Source organism: Trachypithecus francoisi, unplaced genomic scaffold, assembly GCF_009764315.1.
Source record: "Trachypithecus francoisi isolate TF-2019V2 unplaced genomic scaffold, Tfra_2.0 Lachesis_group12, whole genome shotgun sequence".
Classification (NCBI taxonomy): Eukaryota; Metazoa; Chordata; class Mammalia; order Primates; family Cercopithecidae; genus Trachypithecus; species Trachypithecus francoisi.
In genome coordinates this window covers 92,221,514-92,236,079 of record NW_022681457.1, presented here as the reverse complement: position 1 = coordinate 92,236,079, position 14,566 = coordinate 92,221,514, and the positions used below count along the sequence as shown (strand labels likewise).

Sequence of the window (14,566 nt, the reverse complement as noted above, 5' to 3'; positions counted from 1 at the left end):
CTCCCAAAGTGCTAGGATGACAGGTGTGAGCTACCGCGCCTGGCCACAATTTTTTATTTTTTAGAGGCAGGGTCTTGCTCTGTTGCCCAGGCTGACATACAGTGGTATTACCATAGCTCACTGCAGCCTCCAACTCCTGGGCCTAAGCAACTACTGCCTCTGCTTCCCAGGTAGCTGGGACCACAGGCATGCACCATCATGCCCAGCTGATTTTTAAAAATCTATTTTGCCATCCTGGTCTCAAACTTAATTTAAGAAAAAGCAAGGTATAGGACCAGGCACTGTGGCTCACGCCTGTAATCCCAGCATTTTGGGAGGCCGAGGCAGGTGGATCACGAGGTCAAGATATCAAGACAATCCTGGCCAGCATGGTGAAACCCAGTCTCTACTAAAAATACAAAAATTAGCCAGGTGTGGTGGGGGTGCCTGTAGTCCCAGCTACTTGGGAGGCTGAGGCAGGAGAATCATTTGAACCTGGGAGGCGGAGGTTGCAGTGAACCAAGATTGTGCCACTGCACTTCAGCCTGGCGACAGAGCAAGAGTCTGTCTCAAAAACAGAAAAAAGAGGCCGGGCGCGGTGGGTCAAGCCTGTAATCCCAGCACTTTGGGAGGCCGAGACGGGCGGATCACAAGGTCAGGAGATCGAGACCATCCTGGCTAACATGGTGAAACTCCGTCTCTACTAACAAATACAAAAAAACTAGCCGGGCGAGGTGGCGGGTGCCTGTAGTCCCAGCTACTTGGGAGGCTGAGGCAGGAGAATGGCATAAACCCGGGAGGTGGAGCTTGCAGTGAGCTGAGATCTGGCCACTGCACTCCAGCCTGGGCGACGGAGCGAGACTCCGTCTCAAAAAAAAAAAAAAAAAAAAAAAAACAAACAGAAAAAAAAAAAGCGAGGTATAGACCAATATATATAATACAAGGGAACTTAACTTTCTTAACTTTCCACATCAGTAGAGTGTTTTCTTATTTTTGAATCGTACGCATTCAAGGGTGAAAGGGAAGGGGAAAAGATCAGTTGCAGTGGCTCACACCTGTAATCCCATCACTTTGGGAGACCAAGGCAGGTGGATCACTTGAAGTCAGGAGTTCGAGAACAGCCGGGCCAACATGGTGAAACCCTGTCTCTACTAAAAATAGAAAAATTAGCCGGGCGTTGTGGCGTGCGCCTGTAGTCCCAGCTACTTGGGAAGCTGAGGCAGGAGAATCACTTGAACCTGGGAGGCAGAGGTTGCAGTGAGCTGAGATGATGCCATTGCACTCCAACCTGGGCGACAGAGCCAGACTGTCTCAAAAAAAATGATGTGCGAACTATATAAATAATTTGTGTTTCTCTGGGATTTTGTTTTTGTTTGTTTTTGTTTTGCCTTGGATTCCAGGGCAAATAATGCTAAATGTAAATGTATAGAAACCATCTCATTAATATTTTGTTTAATTTAAATAAAATGTTGCTTGCTCTGTCCCTGAGGCTAAAGGGCAGTGGCATAATCCGAACTCACTGCAGCCTCCAACTCCTGGGCTCAGGTTATCCTCCCACCTCAGAACCCAAATAGCTGGGACTACAGGCCCAAGCCACCATACCCAGCTAGTTTTTATAATTTTTTGTAGAGATGAGGTTTCACCATGTTGCCCTGGCTAGTCTCAGACTCCTGAGCTCAAACATCTACCTGCTTCAGTCTCCCAAAGTGCTGGGATTATAGGTGTGAGCCACTGCGCCCAGTCCATTTTACCAAACTCTTATCATCAGTTATTAAAACTTTCAAATGCCACCCTCTGTTGATGATTTCTAAATCTTTATCTCCAGCCTAGATTTCCTGAGCGTATATCCAGACATCCTTATACTGACTTCATGCTCGGTGAGCAACATTTTGATGACTGACTTTCCATATCACTTCCTCATAAGGAAAGGAGAATATGTTGGTCAGTGGAAAACAAATATCTGTCCCTTTGATGTTTACATTTTTCATCGTAATTTATAAAATGGCCTTGTGTCTCTTTTGTATATATGGTATATCTGACATATCACATACACATATATAATATATATAGACCTATGTACAAACTCTGTGAGCTTGATTAAAGATAGAGGAAGGGGGAAAAGGAGGGAAGTAGGAAGGCATTTGCCTCTAAGAAAGAGATCATCTTTTTGTGGAACAAAATCACATTTCTGATGAGTTTCTGAAAATCAAACCTTAAATAAGACGTAACAGTGTAAATGCTGCCAATCATTTATCTTAGCACCTAGCCAGCTGGCCATTTTCTTCCTTGCTCACCCCTCCCTCCTCCTTATCTACAGTAGTTAGCTACTTAGGGAAAAATTTAGGTCTTCTCATCACACAGTACACCAAATATATTCTAGAAGAGAAGTATTACACACACACACGCAAATGGAAGTAAATATTCATCAAACATCTGGAGGAGGGAAGATATCCTGAGAGTAGAACACACTGAAAACAAATCACGTAGGGAACTTTCAACATGTGCCATTCATTTACTTATTCGTTTATTAGTCTCCAAGTCTAAAGGATGCAGATATGGGCTGAGAAGGGAAAGGTTTGGCCTGGGACAGTTCCTGGGTCCTGGATTAGCCACTATAGGGAGATAATGGTATTAATTCCCAAGAAAGGAGACACAGATGAAGGAGTAAATTTCAGGGGTTAAGAAAAGGCAGCAATAGTAAGTTTGGAATTCAGTAAGTTTGAGGTTATCTTCTGTATCTAACTGGTGATGGATAACAATGATGATAAGAATTATAACAGCGGCTCATTTATTATTGAGCAGCTACAGTGTCCCAGGCACCTGCAGAGTTCTTGACATTTGCAATGTCGCATTGAATCTACAATTCCATGAAGTAGGTACTGCACTCTTATAAACCCCCATTTATAGGTGAGGAAATGGGTGTGTAAACCACAGCAGAGCCAGGGCTTAGATTCACTTTGATGGCATAGCCCATGTGTTTACCCACTGTTATTTATGCTGCTTCCAAGTCCTGCTGATTCTACCTCTTTGGCTTATCTCTATCTACTTCTTTTCTTTCTTTCTTTCTTTCTTTCTTTCTTTTCTTTCCTTCTTTCCTTCTTTCTTTCCTTTCTTTCTTTCTTTCCTTCTTTCCTTTCTTTCTTTCTTTCTTCTTTCTTTCTTTCTTTCTTTCTTTCTTTCTTCTTTCTCTTTCTCTTTCTCTCTTTCTCTCTTTCTTTCTTTCTTTCTTTCTTTCTTTCCTTTCTTTCTTTCTTCGGTGTCTGGCTTTGTCACCCAGGCTGCAGTGGCGTGATCTTGGCTCATTGCAACCTCAGCCTCCCGGTTCAAGCCTTTTTTGTGCCTCAGCCTCCCAAGTAGCTGGAATTACAGGCACCCACCACCACTGGACCTGGCTAATTTTTCTATTTTTAGTAGAGATAGGGTTTTACCAAGTTGGCCAGGGTGGTCTCCATTGAGCCACCTGCCTTGGCCTTGTCTACTTATTTTCATCACCACTACTGTGGTTTAAATGTTGGTCCCTTCAAAACTCATTTTGAAACTTAATCCTCAATTTAAAAATGTTTTTTTCTTTTTTTTTTTGTTTTTTGAGACAGGGTCTCACTGTGTCACCCAGGCTGGATGGAGTGCAGTGGCACGATCACAGCTCACTGCAGCCTCAACCTCCCCAAGCTCAGGTGATCCTCCTACCTCACCCTCCCGAGTAGCTGAGACTACAGATGCATGCCACCATGCCTGGCTAATCTTTGTATTTTTTGTAGTGATAGAGTTTCGCCATGTTGCCCAGGCTGGTCTCCAACTCCAGGGCTCAAGTGATTTGCCTGCCTTGGCCTCTCAAAGTTCTGGGACTACAAGCGTGAGCCACCATGTGTTGCACCATGTGGCAGTATTGAGAGGTGGGGCCATTAAGAGGTGATTGGGTTATGAAGGATTAATGGGTTATCATGGGAGGAACTGGTGGTTTTATAAGAAGAGGAAGGGAGATGTGAGCATGCTCAGCCCCCTTGCCGCCTGTACTAGTCCGTTCTTGCATTGCTATAAAGAAATACCTGAGACTGGGTAATTTATAAAGAATAGAGGTTTAATTGGCTCACAGTTCTGCAGGCTGTACAGGAAGCATAGTAGCTTCTGCTTCTGGGGAGGCCTCAGGAAGCTTCCAGTTATGGTGGAAGGCATAGGAGGAGCAGGCATCTTCACATGGCTGGAGTAGGAGGAAGAGAGGTGCCACACACTTTCACACAACAAGATCTCATGAGAACTCACTATACAGTATCAAGGAGGGGATGGTGCTAAACCATTCATGAGAACTCTGCCCCCATGATCCATTCACTTCCCGTCAGTCCCCACCTCCAACACTGGGGATTACAACTCGACATGAGATTTGGCCAGGGACACAGATTCAAACCGTATCACTGCCGATCCTTCTACACTGTCCCAGGACTCTGCAAAGAGTCTCCACCAGCAAGAAAGCCCTTACCAGGTGTAGACCCTTGACCTGGAATGTCTCAGCCTTCAGAACTGTAATACATACATTTCATTTATTTGTCTTTTTTTCCTTTATCTTTTTCATGATGTTATTTTTTCCTTTTTTTCTTTTTCTTTATAAATCACCCAGTTTCAACTTTTTGTTGTTGTTGTTGTTACAAGTAACAGAAAACAGACTCATACCACCCTACCACTACCCACAACTACTTCCATTCTTTTCTTTTCTTTTTTTTTTTTTCTTGTTGTTGTTGTTGTTTTTGAGATGCAGTCTTACTCTGTCACCCAGGCTGGAGAAGTTCAGTGGTGCAACTTCAGCTCATTGCAACCTCTGCCTCCCAGGTTCAAGTAATTCTCCCACCTCAGCCTCCTGAGTAGCTGGGATTACAGGAGGCACATGCCACCATGCTTGGCTAATTTTTGTAATTTTAGTAGAGATGGGGTTTCACCATGTTGACCAGGCTGGTCTCAAACTCCTGACCTCAAGTGATCTGCCCACCTTGGCCTCCCAAAGTGCTGGGATTACAGGCATGAGCCACCATGTGGCAGCCCAACCACTTCCATTTCTACCCCTACCATTTTGTCTAGATTACAACTGCCTCCTGCCTGGTCTCACTGCCGATGACATTCTTACTGCTCTCTGATTTGATCAAATACTAAATCACCTCTCTCCTTTGCATAAAACCCCTAATGTCCCCCTGCCCCTGCCCCAGTGCTTACAGGGTCTAATCCAAACTCTTTTTTTTTTTTTTTTTTTTTTTGAGACGGAGTCTTGCTCAGTTGCCCAGGCTGGCGTGCAGTGGTGTGATCTGGCTCACTGCAATCTCCACCTCCCGGGTTCACGCCATTCTCCTGCCTCAGCCTCCCGCGTAGCTGGGACTACAGGTGCCCGCCACCACGCCCGGCTAATTTTTTTTGTATTTTTAGTAGAGACGGGGTTTCACCATGTTAGCCAGGATGGTCTTGATCTCATGACCTCATGATCCGCCCGCCTCATCCGGATTCCAGGCCTTTGGGAGGCCAAAGGGCTGGAATTATAGGCGTGAGCCACCACACACGGCCCCAAACTCTTTAATAAAGCAAATAAGGTGCTCCATCCATCTCTCACCATCTCTTTTGCACCCTGTGCTCCAGCCATATTGAACAACTTACTTCGTATTTTCTGATTATACCAGTCCGTGCCTTGGCTCAAACTCTTATCTTCTGCCTAGAATGCTTTTCTCTCTTTTTTTTTTTTTTCTGACTGAAAACCTACTTGCCTTTCAAGCATCTGCCCTGGCATCACATCACCTACGAAGCAAAGTACATTGAGTCTTCTCCCACAGTTCTGGAGGCTAAAGTCTGAAATCAGGGTGTTGACAGGGCCATGCACCCTCTGAAGGTTGTAGGGCAGAGTCCTTCCTTGCCTCTTCCTAGCTTCTGGTGGGTGCCAGCAATCCTTGGCATTCCTTCTGTTGTAGCTCCATCATTCCAGCCTCTGCTTCTGTCTTCACGTAGTGTTCTTCCTTCTCTGTGTGTGGTTTTGTTTTTTTGTTTTTCTGAGACCAGCCTGTTGCCTAGGTTAGTCTTAAACTCCTGGCCTCAAGCAATCTGCCCTTCCTTGGCCTCCCAAAGCGCTAGGATTAGAGGTGGGAGACACCGCATCCAGCCCCTGTGTGTGTCTTCTCAGTGTCCTCCTTTCTCCAGATCTTTCCTTATAATGATACCACCCTAATCCAGGATGACCTCATCTGAAACTTGATTGTATCTGCAAAGACCCTATTTCCAAATTAAGGTCTCCTGTGGAGGTACCAGGGTTTAAGACTTCAGCATATAATTTTGGGGGGACAACTCAACCCAATGTCTCGCATGCAGGAGCAGGAGCAAGAGAGAGAGTGGAAGAAGGTGGTACATACTTTTTTATTTATTTTTTATTTTTATTTGAGACACAGCCTCACTCTGCCACCCAGGCTAGAGTGCAGTGCTGTGATCATGGCTCACTGCAGCCTCGAACTCCTGGGCTCACACGAATCTCCTGCCTCAGTCTCCAGACTATAGGAGGCAACTATACCCAGCTAATTTTTTAATTTTTTTTTTTTCTTTGTAGAAACAGGGTCTCACTATGTTGTTCAGGCTGGTCTTGAACTCCTGGGCTCAAGCAATCCCTCTGCCTCAGTCTCCCAAAGTGTTGGGATTATAGACATGAGAGCCATTTTTTTAATTTTTATTTTTTTAGATGGAGTTTTGCTCTTATTGCCTAGGCTGGAGTGCAATGGCACGATCTCAGCTCACTGCAACCCCCGCCTCCTGGGTTCAAGCAGTTCTCCTGCCTCAGACTCCCAAGTAGCTGGGATTACAGGCATGCGCCACCACGCCCAGCTAATTTTGTATTTTTAGTAGAGACGGGGTTTCACCATGTTGGTCAGGTTGGTCTCAAACTCCTGACCTCAGGTGATCCGCCTGCCTTGGCCTCCCAAAGTGCTGGGATTACAGGCCTGAGCCACCACGCCCGGCTTTTTTTTTTCTTCTTTCTTTTTTTTTTGTGAGACAGAGTCTCTCTCTGTCGCCCAGGCTGGAGTGCAGTGGCGCGATCTCAGCTCACTGCAGTCTCCGCCTCCGTGATTCAAGCAATTCTCCTGCCTTGCTTCATCCTCCCGAGTAGTTGGGATTACAGACACCCACCACCACACCCAGCTAATTTTTTTGTACTTTAGTAGAGATGGGGTTTCACCATGTTGGCCAGGCTCCTTTCAGACTCCTGACCTCAAGTGATCCACCCACCTCGGCTTCCCAAAGTACTAGGATTACAGGCATGAGCTACCACACCCAGCCCTGAGCTATTTTTAAGTACTGAAATATTTTTATGTATAAACTGTTATTTTGATGTTATAAAATGTAAATCATTTATGTTATAAGACATGTCCACAGAGTTATATACTACATTTAGGTTTCATATCAAACAAGGGTACATTTTTAAAGTAGGTATACTGAGTACCTCATTCCTTATTTCATATCCTTACAAAGTACTTTATTGTTTTAACTCTTATTTTCTATTTCTTATAGGATTAGTTCTCTTTTTCAGGGATTATTAGTTGTTTGCATTTCCCCCAGAGGCAAATCATCTATTGCCAGAGGCTCCTGATGGAATCAGGTTAGAATGAGGTTGGGGGTGGGAAGACGTTAAGAGAAGCAAGACAAGGCACCGTGGCTCGCCCTGTAATCCCAGCAGTTTGGGAGGCCAAGGCGGGAGGATCCCGTGGGCCCAGGATTTTGAGGTCACAGTGAGCTATGACACCAAGGAAAGGGAGTTAATGAGGAAAAGTTATAAGACCTGATTCCCAGCCCTAGAGGACTTCTCTCCTTTTCCCCCCTAGGGCTGACACCTTTGTCTTTTTCTTTCTTTCTTTTTCTTCTTTTGAAATGGGGTCTCACTTTGTCACCCAGGCTGGAGTACAGTGGCATGATCTCAGCTCACTGCAGCCTCTGCCTCCTGGGTTCAAGCAGTTCTCTTGCCTCAGCCTCCCAAGTAGCTGGGATTACAGGCCCCCATCACCACACCCAGCTAATTTTTTTTTTTTTTTTTTTTTTTTTTGTCTTTTTAGTAGAGATGGGGTTCATCGTCTTGGCCAGGCTGGTTTCGAACTCCTGACCTCAGGTGATCTGCCCACCTTGGCCTCCCAAAGTGCTGAGATCACAGGCATAAACCACCAAACCCGGCCACCTTCTTCCTAAGGATAATTTATTTTAGACAGACTCTTCTTCCCCAGTCATCTCACCCTCAAGCCAGAGGAGTTGAGGAAGCCCCATGATGGAACCTGGTCATTTCTGAGGTGGAACGGCCTCTGAGACAAAACATTAAAGAGGATAGGGAGTACAACTCACTTCTTAATAATGTTATTGATACTGAGATGCCAGGAAGGTCATTTCATCTCAGTTTTGCAACAGCTAATTTGAAACGATGGGCACAGTGAGCAGTCAGCATGCTGTCACTGGTCCCGAGGACATTGCAATATTTGAATGGTGAGAAGTGACAGCACTCAGAAAAGGACACACCAGATTTCTATGGCTTTTTTACCCTAGGATCTCAAAGGACATTACTGCTTTATTACTCATTCCTTAGAAAATAGTGCACTAGAATAACTCATCCCTAAGAACGCTAGGTGATTGGTATTTTGCCATTTTTACTCCATCCCAGTGCCAAGTTTCAGTGTTTTCTAGTGTGATTGATATATTAGAATTTTTACTTTATAAGCTGTGATAACACCATAATACTTTTCGGCCACTTTAAGTCTGGAGCTTTTATGATTTCACATTGAAAAAAAGTCTGAAGCTTTATTAGGTAAGTGGAAATGTAACACAGATGTCTGGGTAATGGAAGCCAATAGCCTGTTTTTAACAGAATTATTCTTTAAAGCAGAATGAAATTCTCTCTCTAGAATTTAGGGGTACAAATTCTCTACCCTCAGCCTTTGACCTATAACCTCTTTAGGAAAAAGGATCATCTCTCTGTCTCTAATCTTTCACCAAAATACCAAATAATTAAGTGCACATGTTCCATAGCAAAATATACCTAAAACAATTAATGCACAAAGTAGAACCAATAGTTTCTCTCATTTTTAGAGTATCTAAAAAAAAAAACCCCAACAACTTATGCTGGCATTTTATAGTATAACTTGATTTATTTCAGGATCTCATTGTAAGAAACAGGAACATATGTAGTATATCATTTAACTGCAACAAAATAGTTTTGAAATGTTGAAGTTGGAACAATCCTGAGAGATCATACAGTCCCACCTCCTACCAAATGCAGTCACCCTAAATCAATGACATTCCGCCTCTGCTACAATGGTAGCATAGAAAGTGTTACTTTGCAAGGTGACTAATACTGTTGTTAATCAGTTTAGCCCAGTGTTTCTCAAATTTGTCTTACCGAAACCCACAGTAAGAAATACATTTTTGCTGGGCGCTGTGGCTTATGCCTGTAATCCCAACACTTTGGGAAGCCAAGGTGAGTTGATTGCTTGAGCTCAGGAGTTCAAGACTGCCTGGGTAAGATGGCAAAACCCCATCTTTACAAAAAAACACAAAAATTAGCCAGGCGTGGTGACATGTGCCTGTAGTCCCAGCTGCTTGGGAGACTGAGGTTGGAAGATGGCTTGAACCCAGGACGTTGAGGCTGCAGTGAGCCGTGATCACACCATTGCACTCCAGGCTGGGCGACAGGGCAAGAACCTGTCCCCTCCTCCAACAAAAAGAAAAGAAAAAAAGAAATCCCTTTTAAGGCTTGGCACGGTGGGTCATGCCTGCCCATAATCCCTGCATTTTGGGTGGCCGAGACTGGAGGATTGCTTGAGGCTGGGAGTTAAAGATCAACCTAAGCAACATAGCAAGACCGTGTCTCTACAAAACAATTAAAAAATTAGCTGGGCATGGTGGCGTGCCCTGTAACCCCAGCTACTCAGGAGACTGAGGCGAGAGGACCTCTTGAGCCCAGGAGTCTGAGGCTGCAGTAAACTGTGATCACCTACTGCAGTCCAACCTGGGTGACAGATTGAGACCGTCTTTAAAAAAATTTTTTTTAATTAAAAATAAATAGCTATTCTGTATGAGCTCAAATTCATTCATTTCTCTTTAGTCCTATATTTTGGTCCATTTGCATTTTAGTGAATATTTATTCATTGAATAAATACTGACTGAGCACCTATGTGCTGGACGTTATACACTGTGCTAGGGATGCTGAGGTGGAAAAAAACAGAGACTCATAGCTTTTGGAGGTTAGACTCTACTTCTTAGTCTAGAAACCTAGTCTACTAGACCTATTAAGAGAATAATTCTGGCCGGGCACGGTGGCTCACGCCTGTAATCCCAGCACTTTGGGAGGCTGAGGCAGGTGGATCACAAGGTCAGGAGATTGAGACCATCCTGGCTGACACAGTGAAACCCCGTGTCTACCAAAAATACAAGAAAAGTAGCCAGACATGGTGGTGGGCACCTGTAGTCCCAGCTACTCGGGAGGCTGAGGCAGGAGAATGGTGTGAACCCGGAAAGCGGAGCTTGTAGTGAGCCGAGACTGTGCCACTGCACTCCAGCCTGGGCGAGACAGCAAGACTCCATCTCAAAAAAAAAAAAGAGAGAGAGAATAATTCTACAGCTGGGCACAGTGGCTCATGCCTATAATCCTAGCACTTTGGGAGGCCAAGGTAGGCGGATCACTTGAGCCCAGGGGTTTGAGACCAGTGTAGGCAAAATAGTGAGACCCTAATCTCTACAAAAAGAAAGAAAACATTAGCTGGGCATGGTGACGCATACCTCTAGTCCTAGTTACTCAGGAGGCTGAGGTGGGAGGGTCACCTGAGCCTGGGAAGTCAAGACTGCAGTGAGCCATGGTAGTGCCACTGCACTCCAGCTTAGGCAACAGAGCAAGACTCTGTCTCAAACATAATAATAATAAAAAATACATAATAATAAAAACAAAATAATTCTAGTTCTTCCACATAATTGCCTTTCAGTATTGGAAGACAACTATCATGTTTCCTAATCTATACCTCATATGATGTAGTTTCTGTAACAATAGCTATTGAGCCATAGTGATTAACTAAAGCTCCCCATACTATAGGTGGGCTTGTCAAGGAAACCTCTGTTGAAGTGACATTTAAGTAAAGACTTGTGTAGAGTTGGGGAACAAGTTATGTGAAGATCCTTCACTCTTGGGTGAGGAATGTTCCAGACACAAGGGACGTCAGGAATGAGCTTGGCACTTTGGGAGGCATCAAAAGCAGTAAGGTGAGAGCTGCAGGTAGGGGAGATCTTTCGGAGATCTGGCAGCACTTTTAGACCAGGGTAAAGACTTTGGATTCTTTCTTTGTGAGATGGGAACCACTGGAGGTTAAAGTATTTAACTTCATTTATTTTTGTGAAAGGGATTTTATTAGTCAATTCTCGCATTGCTATAAAGAACTCCCTAAGACTGGGTAATTTATAAAGAAAAAGGTTTCATTGGCTCACAGTTCCACAGGCTGTAAAGGAATCATGACTGGGTAGGCCTCAGGAAACTTAACAGTGATGGCAAAAGGCAAAGGGGAAGCAGGCGCATCCTACATGTCTGGAGCGGGCGGAAGAGAGTGAAGGAGGAGGTGCTACACACTTTTAAACAACCAGATCTCGTGAGAACTCACTATCACAAGAATAGCAAGAGGGAAATCTGCCCCCGTGATCCAGTCACCTTCCACCAGGTCCACTCTCTAACACTGGGGATTACAATTCAAAATGAGGCACAAATCCAAACCATATCAGGGATCTTCTCTCGTATCTGCCACCTAGCTATTTTTGTGTATTAATTTTATCATAAACTGGCTCTTTTACCAAATTCTTTTGTTTCTAGGTTTATTTAATTGGCTTTATTAAGATATAATTTAGACCGGGCATGGTGGCCCACGCCTGTAATCCCAGCATTTTGGGAGGCCGAGGCAGGCGGATCATGAGGTCAGGAGTTTGAGACCAGTCTGGCTAACATGGTGAAACCCCATCTCTACTAATAATACACAAAAATTAGCCAGGTATGGTGACACACACTTGTAATCCCAGCTACTAGGGAGGCAGAGGCAGGAGAATTGATTGAACCTGGGAGGCAGAGGTTGCAGTGAGCTGAGATCATGCCACTGCACTCCAGCCTGGGCAACAGAGCAAGACTCCGTCTCAAGAAAAAATTAAGATATAATTTACATGCAATAAAATGCCCCCATTGTAAATGTACAATTTAATGTTTGACATATATTCATATGTAATAATCACCACAAATAATGCATGAGACATTTTCATCACCTACAATTTCCCTCATGCCTTTTTTTTCTTATGCCATTTTGTAGTAGAGCCTCCTGTTTCATTCTTGAGTTTCAGGCAACTGTAATCTCCCTTATGTGACTATAGATTAGTTCTGCCTATTCTAAGATTTCATATAACTGGACTCACACAGTAGGTGTTCTTTGGTTTCTGGCTGAGTTTGAGAGTCATTCACATCATTGCTTGTGTCAGAGGTTTGTTTGCTGTATTGTTCAGTAGTATTCCATGGTATGGATATACTACAGTTTATTTATTCACCATCAGATACACATTTTCTTTCCAATTTGGGGCTAATATGAACAAAGCTGCTATGAAAACTTCTTGTAGAAGTCTTTTTGTAGTCATGTGTTTTCATTTCTCTTGGATAAATACCTAGGAGTGGAATTGCTGGGTCTTAGAGTGGGTATAACTTTATTAGAACTGCTAAATAGTTTTCCAAAGTGACTGTAGCATTTTACATTTCCACCAGCAATGCATGAGAGAACCAACTTCTCCACATCCTTGCCAAGATTTGGTGTTGTCAGTCATTTTGTTTTTGGCCGTGATGGTGGGTGTGTAATGACATTTCCTCCTGGTTTTAATTTGCATTTCGCTGATGAGCAGTGGCATCTTTTCATATGCTAATTTTGTTTGTTTTCTATTATGAAGTATCTGTTCAAATCATTTGCCCATGAGTTGTTTGTCCTATTGTTGAGTTCCTCTTGTTGAATTTTTCTTGTTTCTTTTCTTTTCTTTTTTTTTTTTTGAGACAGAGTCTTGCTCTGTCACCCAGGCTGGAATTCAGTGGCTCGATATCGGCTCATTGCAAGCTCTGCCTCCCGGGTTCATGCCATTCTCCTGCCTCAGCCTCCCAAGCAGCTGGGACTGCAGGCACCTACCACCACGCCCGGCTAATTTTTTGTATTTTTAGTAGAGATGGGGTTTCATTGTGTTAGCCAGGATGGTCTCGATCTCCTGACCTCGTGATCCACCTGCCTTGGCCTCCCAAAGTGCTGGAATTACAGGCGTGAGCCACCGCACCCGGCCCAAGAAGATTCTTTAGAGGATTTTCTGTGTACATGATTGTATCATCTATAAGCAGCAACAGTTTTTCCTTTTCTGTGTACATGATTGTGTCACCTGTAAACAATGTTTTTCCTTTTTATTCTTTATGCCTGTTATTTATTTATGTATTTATTTTTTTGAGACAGAGTCTCGCTGTGTCACCCTGGCTAGAGTACAATGGCGCGATCTCGGCTCACTGCAACCTCTGCCTCCTGGGTTCAAGCGATTCTCCTGCCTCAACCTCCTGAGTAGCTGGGATTACAGGTGCCCACCATCATGCCCAGCTTATTTTTGTACTTTTAGTAGAGATGGGGTTTCACCATGTTGGTCAGGCTGCTCTCGAAGTCCTGACCTCATGATCGGCCCTCCTCGGCCTCCCAAAGTGCTGGGATTACAGGCTTGAGACACTGTGCCCAGCCTATGCCTGTTATTTCTTTAACATCTCTTATTGCACTGACCAACACCTCCAGGACAGTGTTGGATGGAAATAGCTGAGAGCACAAATCTTTGCCCTGTTCCCTGTCTTAGGGGGAAAGCACTTGATCTTTAACAGTTAAGTAAGATATTAACAGTTGGCTTTTTGTAGATGACCTTTAGCAGCTGAGGAAATTTCCTTCTATTTCTATTTCACTAGAGTTTTTACTATGAATAAGTGTTGGATTTTTCAGATGTCTGTTCTGTGTCTGTTGAGATAGCCTTGTTTTTTATTGTTGTTCTGTTAATGTGCTGATTGACTTTCTTTTTTTTTTTTTTTTGTTGAGACGGAGTCTTGCTCTGTCGCCCAGGCTGGAGTGCAGTGGCCGGATCTCAGCTCACTGCAAGCTCCGCCTCCCGGGTTTACGCCATTCTCTCGCCTCAGCCTCCCGTGTAGCTGGGACTACAGGCGCCCGCCATCTCGCCCGGCTAATTTTTGTATTTTTTTAGTAGAGACGGAGTTTCACCGTGTTAGCCAGGATGGTCTCGATCTCCTGACCTCGTGATCCGCCCGTCTCGGCCTCCCAAGGTGCTGGGATTACAGGCTTGAGCCATCGCGCCCGGCCTGATTGACTTTCAACTGTTAAATGTCTTGTATTCCAGTGATAAACTGCACTTGGTATTATCCTTTCATATATATTTGATTTACAATTTTTTCTTTTTTTTTTGAGACAAAATCTCGCTGTCACCCAGGCTGAAGTGCAATGGTGCAATCTTGACTCACTGCAACCTCCACCTCCTGGGTTCAAGCAATTCTCCTGCCTCAGCCTCA

At 44.2% G+C, this 14,566-nt stretch overlaps 1 protein-coding gene across 6 annotated transcripts in view; it reads left to right on the top strand.

The window, feature by feature from the left end:
• The window catches only part of ZBTB8A (zinc finger and BTB domain containing 8A), a 71,713-nt gene that overhangs the window by 20,744 nt on the left and 36,403 nt on the right, over positions 1 to 14,566 (top strand). For 2 of the 6 annotated variants that reach the window (XM_033227270.1, XM_033227272.1), the window contains exon 3: positions 1,805 to 1,856. The exons of the other annotated variants lie outside the window; for them this stretch is intronic. The gene's annotated coding sequence lies outside the window, so the exon portion shown is untranslated. The remainder of the gene's footprint in view (positions 1 to 1,804; positions 1,857 to 14,566) is intronic. 6 annotated transcript variants of the gene reach the window in all.